Below are 7,826 nucleotides of genomic sequence, written 5' to 3'. Positions count from 1 at the left end.
TCACCAACCATTCATTCCTTTGACCGGGTGTTACTACTGTGATTAATGAAGTTTTTTGACCCTGGAAGGTAAAAGGAAAAATGAGAAAAGAAAAAAATTAAAGTTGAGGGTAGAGGTTGATCGTTGACAGATAGATTTTGTTACCATTTTCTCATAATAATCGTTACTGAAATAGGGGTTATAAATATACTAGAAACATAAAATACCCTGGAAATGTATGGTCATGAAGCAATTTAAGCAAAGTATATAAAAAAAAGATAGAGGAAAACCAAACGAAATAAAAAGAAGAGGAAACGAAAAGATTAGAAAGTAGACGTGAAAGAGAGAGGAAGAGGGGCTCATTAGACAAGATAAGAGAAGGAAAAATCAGGCAAGTGAAAGATATAATAGGAATATAATATAATAGGAATATGGAGGGTGGAAGGGAGAAGAGGAGGATGGAAGAGAGAAGAGGAGGATGGTGGAATAGGAATAAAGAGGGTGGGAGGGAGAGAAGAGGAAGAACGTGGATGAGAGAAGATAACAGATAAGCATTTTAGTGGAAAAGAGAAAGGAGGGTAGAAGGGAAGTCTTGTGGGAGGGAGAAAAAGGAAAACGAAAGGAAGAAGAGGGTGAAAGAGGAAGTAAAGGAGGAGGATGAAAGAGGAAAAAGAGAGGAGAGGGTAATAAAATGGAGAAGATGGAGAGAGTGAAAGGGAGAAGAGACTATGAAAGAGAGAAGAGGAGAGTTAAGAAAGAAGGAAAGGGAGATAAGAGAGAGGAAGAGAAGAGAATGTGGCAGGCAGTGAGAGGGTGAAAGAGTTGATTAGGAAGAAAAGGGGGTAAGAGAGAGGAAGAGAATGTGGTAGGCTGTGAGGGGGTGAAATGGAGAAGAAGAGGAGGGCTTAGAAAGAAGAAAAGGGTGGTAAGAAAGAGGAAAAGCAGAGAAAAAGGTCAAATGGAGAAGATAGAGAGAGTGATCGGGAGAAGAGGAGAGTTAATAAAAAAAAGAAGAAAAGGGGGATAAGAGAGAGGAAGAGAAGAGAATGTGGTAGGCAGTGAGAGGGTGAAATCGAGAAGAAGAGGAAGGAAGAGAGAAGAGGAGGGTTTAGAAAGAAGAAAAGAGTGGTAAGAAAGAGGAAAAGCAGAGAAAAAGGTAGTTGACAGAGTCGCAGTAGAAAATAACGGCACAGTACCTAAGCAGGGCCTGGGATATGCCAAGCAAGTGCAGAGGTCATTACTATTGCCCTGTACCCTCGTGGTGGCTCCCCCAAGGACGACTCTGGGTACTCTGACGTGTGCCCAAGGAGACTATGGTATCCTTGTGTGTGCCCTGGAGTACGGCAAGGGGAGGGTACAGCGGGTACATTAACCGTGACCAAGGGGAGGGGATGCCCGTGCTGCCCTTTGGAGTAACTGATGCTGATATTGTTGTTGTTTTATGATGCTGTTGTATGTAATCTGGGTCTATGGGGGCTAGGCTACTGTTTATGGGGCTAGATTACCTACCATTTGAAGAGGCTAGGTTAACTTTAAGAGGTTAACATTTTTAAGGGGGAAGTTATCATTTCGGAAAACTAGGTTACCATTTTGAAGTGGAGGTGGCTATATTTTACTCTTAAGGAAACTAGACTACCATTACAAGGTTGCAAGGTTACCATTCAAGGTTGCTAGGTTGCTATCCAAAGGGGCAAGGTTAGTATTAATTAATGGGGTCTATAATAGGTTAACATTTCAAGGTTGCACGGGACTACTAGTCTGCCATTAATAGAGTTAGGTTGCTATTTAAAGGTTGCTAGGCTACCATTACAAGGGGATTAATACCACATAGCAGGGGACTAGAAAATTATAAGAGGCTAGGTTACCATTTGAGGGAGATTAGGGTATTAATGGAGGGTATATTAGGCTATCATCAAAGGGGTTACCTACGTTTCTTTACTATTTATTTTAGAGGGATTAGATCTGAGGGGACAAGCAGGTTATCTTTTAGTTTTTACTTCTTCCACATAATTTATTCCTCTTCCATCGTCTTGTGTCTTTCTATCCCTTCCTTCCTCTTCCCTTCTTCGTTTGCCTTCCTTTTAATTCCAGTTCCCTCCTTCACTCTCCCTCCCCTTTCACTCTCCGTTCGCCTTCCTATCGCAGTTCTCCACCCCTTTCTTTCCTTTCCTTCCCTTTCTCTTCTCCGTTTGTCTTCCTCTTCCAGCTCCCTCCTTCACCCCTTTCCTTCACCCTCCCTCCACTTCTGTTCTCGGTTTGTCCTCCTTTTCCAGTTCCTTCCTTCATCCCTTTCCTTCTCCTTTTCTCTTTCTTTCCAGTTCCCTCCTTCACCCCTTTCCTTCACTCTCCTTCCCATTCTTTTCCGGTTCCTTCCTTCATCCCTTTCCTTCCCTCCTTCCCCTTCCCTGCTCTGTCTTCTGCTTTTTCCATTTCCCTCCTTCATCTCTCTCCTTCCCTTCCTTTCCTTTTCTGTCTTCCTTTTCTAGTTGCCTCATCATATCCATTCCTTTTCTTCCGCGGCTCTCCTTCATTTTCCGTCCATTTTCTTTCATTTCTTTCTTTCACTCCCACGTCAGCAGCACTGTAAGAATATGACGCAGGGAGCTTACCATTGTTTTATCAGTGTTTAAAGGTCAATAGTTTTACCCGGACTGTGCCAGCGCTGCCAATGGGTCTTAATCTATGTTCAAACTGTGAATCAACCCCAAAAATATCACTCCTATCATTGAACATAAAGAAATAGCAATACGGCCTTACATTATACGTCGTTTTTTTTTTTATATTTGACAGCTTTCCACACGTACCTCTCATATTAATTAACTTGTATTTATTAGTATTTCGTGTCTACTTAAAAATTAGATGCTTAAAGTTCGTCAGTATGAAACCAATTATATCTATATTATCCAGGAGTTTGGGAATTTATCAGAATTTATAGGAATTTTATGTTATCTTAGCACGCATATTGTAACACTTGTGAGGTACTGAACGAGAAATTAAGTGTTGAATGCCAGAGAGAGAGAGAGAGAGAGAGAGAGAGATTTACATAGAAAATCAGACCACACAGACCCCATGGTCCAGACTATATACGAAGGGCATCTGACCTAAGTGATTCTACATTAATCAGATGGCTCCAAAACTTTTCATTTCTACTCTAGTTAATATTAAGTTGAGAGAGAGAGAGAGAGAGAGAGAGAGAGAGAGAGAGAGAGGGGATTTATGAATGGGTGGGTGACAGTTGGCGAAGGATAAATTATAGCCAGTCGGCCTGTCTGTCCGTATGACTACAAAATGCGAAACGGTGACATATCAGAAGCAGGAAGAGGATGAATAACTATGCAGAAGAAGGAGGAGGAGGAGGAGGAGAGGAGGAAGAAGGGTTAAAAGTAAAAATAAGAGTGAAAACGAACTAAATTAAGATAAAAGAGAGGGGAGAAGAAAGATTATAAGAGCATAAGAAGAGGGGAAAGAGGAAGAAGTGGAAGGAGTAGGGATAGTGAATAACACACACACAGAGGGCAGGAGCAGCAGGTCTCTCTCTCTCTCTCTCTCTCTCTCTCTCTCTTTCGATGACGTCACAAGCAGGAGGCGCGTTGCACTGAGAGGTGAGGGAGTTTCCCCATCCGTCCCACGTTGCCTGCTACCCCACCATGCCTAACCTCCCCACAGCTAACCCCCAACGAAACGACGCTTCTATATAACAAACAAGCATCGCAGACCGTCTTACGAGCACTGAGAACAAGGGAAAAGGAGAGGTGGTGATGTGAGGGGTGTAGTTTGTGTGTGGTAACTGGCAACCTCTTACTGTCCACATTCCATCCCAGACAAGCTGAAAAAAGCCAAGTCGTGCCCCGTGTGAAAGATAGCCAGCTGGGATAGGTGGTTTACGTACCCCTGTGTGTGTGTTGAGGGCCCTCTCAGGGGTTTGAGGAGGCAGGAAAGGTTGGTAGTGCGAGGGAAGGGGTATTGTGCAGTGTCACCTGTGGGTTAGTGGTACAGGTGGCACCTCCGCGCTCATAGTACTAACAGTGGCAATGTTGGATGCGAGCCAGATGGCGGTTGACGCATTCTCTCTCTCTCTCTTTCTCTCTCATTGGTTGACTACGTTACTCCCTGCACACTTGTCTCTTCTACCCCCTCCTACTCTCTCTCTCTCTCTCTCTCTCTCCGTACGTAGATTTTTTTTGTTAATGGATTCTCTCTCTCTCTCTGACTTGCTCCGTACATAGAATTTGATTTTTTAAATGGACTCTCTCTCTCTCTCTCTCTCTCTCTCTCTCTCTCTCTCTCTCTCTCTCTCTCTGACTTGCTCCGTACATAGAATTTGATGTTTTTAAATGGACTCTCTCTCTCTCTCTCTCTCTCTCTCTCTCTCTCTCTCTCTCTCTCTAATGCCATTTAACAGCTTCAGTGATGCGTAGTAACAACGACAGCAACAACACTGCCAACCGTTGAACCTTTGCCGAATAATAACCTTCAGCCACTGACATTAGATAATTATTATTATTATCATTATTATTAGTAGTAGTAGTAGTAGCAGTAGTAGTATTGTTGTTGTTGTTGTTGTTTTACATCTTTCCCTTTCATTATATACCCATTTTCTTGCTCTGAAGCACCTCCTCCCTTTCCCCCCTTTCCCTGCACCCCCTTCGACTCCCCTTTCCCCTACACTCCCCTTCGACTCCCCTCTTTCACTTCCCTACACGATGTCCCCTTCCCTTCTCTTCCCCCACACGCCCCTTCCCTTCTTTCCCCTCTTCCCCTTACCTACTCGATCTATCCCTTCCCATCTCCCTCGCCTCTACAATTCCCTTCCCTTCTTCCCCTTCCCCACACGATCATTCCCTCCCCTTTTCTCTCCTTCCTTTACACTCTCCCTTTTCTCTCCTTTTCCCTTCCTTTCTCTTTCCCTCTCTCCCTTTCCTCCCTCTATCGTCTATACTCCTGGCTCCCCTTTCCTTTCCTCCCTCCCCTCCTCCCTCCCCTTCCTTTCTGTCGTCTCCATGTTCGTCTCCCATTCCTTTCCCCTCCTTGTCTTCATTATCCCTCCCCTTCCCCTCTCCGTCCCCTTTCCCAGCCTGACCATAGGGAAGTTGGCGCCAAAGAAGGGGAAGGAAGAGGAGAAGGGAGAGGAAGGGACAGGGGAGGGGGTTGTGGCGCCAGTTCCCTCCTCCTCCCCTCATCTACTACCTATGTTCCCCTCAATACCTCGCGTCGCCAGACTTGAGGGGGAGAGATATGGAGAAGTGAGGGGAAGGGGGGAGAGAGGAGGGATAGGATGAGGGTTGGAGAGAATGGGGGGAAAGAGGGGACAGTATGGGAGGAGAGGAAGAAGGGGGTGAGCGAAGAGAGGAAAGAGGGGGAGAGAGAAAGGAGGGGAAGAGGGTAATATAAGGGTAAGAAGGGAGAAGAGAAAGGAGGGGAAGAGATAACACGAGGGGAGGAGATGAGGGAGGGGAAAAAGAACAGGAAGAGGAGGAGGAGACAGGAAGAAGAGGGGAAGAGAGGAAAGATAGGATGAGGGGATAGGAGGGGAGGAGGGGATAGAAGGAGGATGAGGGGATAGGAGGGGAGGAGGGGATAGAAGGAGGATGAGGGGATAGGAGGGGAGGAGGGGATAGAAGGAGGAAGAGGGGAAGACTGGCTGGCTGGCGCTGAGAGACAAATGAGGGGAAACACGAGTGAGGTGAAACAAGGGGAGACAGACTGATGTGACTGACATTACTTCTTTGTACTTATTTATTTATTCACATATTTGTTTATTTATAGTTTGTCACCCGAAAACCTGATATTAAGTGAGCCAGTCAAATGTTTTTTTCTCCAACTCTAATGATGTTTTACCAGAGAGAGAGAGAGAGAGAGAGAGAGAGAGAGAGAGAGAGAGAGAGGCGGGGGGGGGGGGGTGACACTTTTTAACGAGATGGTGAAATACAGGTGTGCCATAATGGGTGAAGACGTGACATAGAGGAGGAGGAGAAGGAGGAGGCGAAGGGGGAGGAGGTGGTGAAAGAGGAAAATGGAAGGTAGGAATATAAATGTGGTGAGAGGATAGAAGAGGAGGAGGAAGGCAGGAACGTGAATGCAGAAAAAGGAAAAGAAGGAGGAGGAGGAGTAGGGAGAGAAGGACTGTGAATATGGAGAGAGATATAGGAGGAGGAAAAAGGAAGAAAGGAACATGAAGGAGGAGAAAGATAGAGCGAATGAAGGAAAAGGAGGAGGAGTAGGAGATAGGAAAGACTTTGAATAAGAAGAAAGGAATAGAAAGGAGGAGGTAGAAGAACGAAGGAAGGAACATGAATAAGGAGTGATAGAGAGGAAAAAGAGGAAGAGGCAGGAAGGAATATGATTAAGAGGGATGGATGAGGAGGTGAAGGAGGAGAAGGAGATATGACAGGATGGAGACGTGGATGGGCTTGTGGGCGGGAAGGATTTTAAGATACCTGGAAGGATCTTGAAGGGGTTGGAGGAAAGCGAGAGGGAGCTTGGGAACAGCCTCAGGGAAGGAATGAGAGAGAGAGAGAGAGAGAGAGAGAGAGAGAGAGAGAGAGAGACCCCCTTAGTTTTCCTGGTATTGCCACAAAGAAACATTTAACCTCTGACTCATATTGAAAGGGGACACACACACACACACACATACACAGGAAATGGAGGTAAGTTTAAAGGAAAACACACACACACGCACATACACTTACGTTCGTTTCCTCCGTGTCTTACGTGTGTGTGTGTGTGTGTGTGTTTATGGACGTCAATATACTTTTATCATCAGTAAGTTGCCTTCAAGTATTTATACCCATACCTTAATGCATAATAGTTACTTTTTTTTAAATTTATTGAGTCCGTTATAACAAGCGAGGTAACATTCAGATTACGTGGCCATGAAAAAACTCTGACGTGTGTGTGTGTGTGTGTGTGTGTGTGTGAGGGGTTTACTGCGAGACTGGTTTAGCTACGTGGTGGTGGTGGAGGTGAGAGTGGTGGTAGTGGAGGTGGTGGTGCCATGGTGGCGTCTAGATCACCACCACCACCACCACCACCACCTCCTCCTCCTCCTCCTCCACCGCCGTCAATGACACATCGTCACTCCACCACCACCTCCCTCCACCTCCCTCCCCTCTTGTCTTCCCCTCACCCCTTCCTCCACCACCCTTTCACCTCCCCCTCCCACCCCCACCAGAACCACCCCTGCCTTTTATCATACTTGCGCGTCACACGCACACACACACAGGACATGCCCGTAACATAACACAACGCACGTCGCACAAGGAGCCACGCAAAAGGACACACACACACACACACACACACACACACACACACACATACTGCAACCGTACATTCCCACCATCACCCTCTAGACAACGCTAAATTTGGTAACAGGTAGATTGCGAGGGAGGGGAGAAGGGGAGCGGGGGAGGAAGGGGGAACCTCTAGTGGGAGCAAAATCTACTATTCCGAAGTGTATTTTGATGACCGTGACGTCACTTCAGCTGCCAACCGCTAGGGGAAGGGAGTGAGGGAAGGGGTGGAGTACCGCAAGAGGGGAAGGGGCACCTCTCCTCTCTCCTCCCCTTCCTCTCCTCCTTAGTCAAGGCCGCCTGCTCCATGTTTACCAAGGGGGCTCAACCCACAACACTTGCTACCCTCGCCCAGTCATCCACTCATAAAGCAGCATGTGTTAAAAAGTCGATTGCGATTGGTTGGTGCATAGGTAGCGAACTTGTGTAAGCGTAGCCCTTCCGAAAATTGTAGTAGTGGTAGTTGTAGTCTCCATGATTATGTGTCGGGAAAATAAACATGGGTAGAGGTATCATTTATGTAGTAGTAGTAGTAGTGGTAATAGTCGTAGTAGTTGT

This window comes from Eriocheir sinensis, chromosome 16 (genome assembly GCF_024679095.1).
Source record: "Eriocheir sinensis breed Jianghai 21 chromosome 16, ASM2467909v1, whole genome shotgun sequence".
Taxonomy (NCBI): Eukaryota; Metazoa; Arthropoda; class Malacostraca; order Decapoda; family Varunidae; genus Eriocheir; species Eriocheir sinensis.
This window is presented reverse-complemented; position numbering follows the sequence as displayed.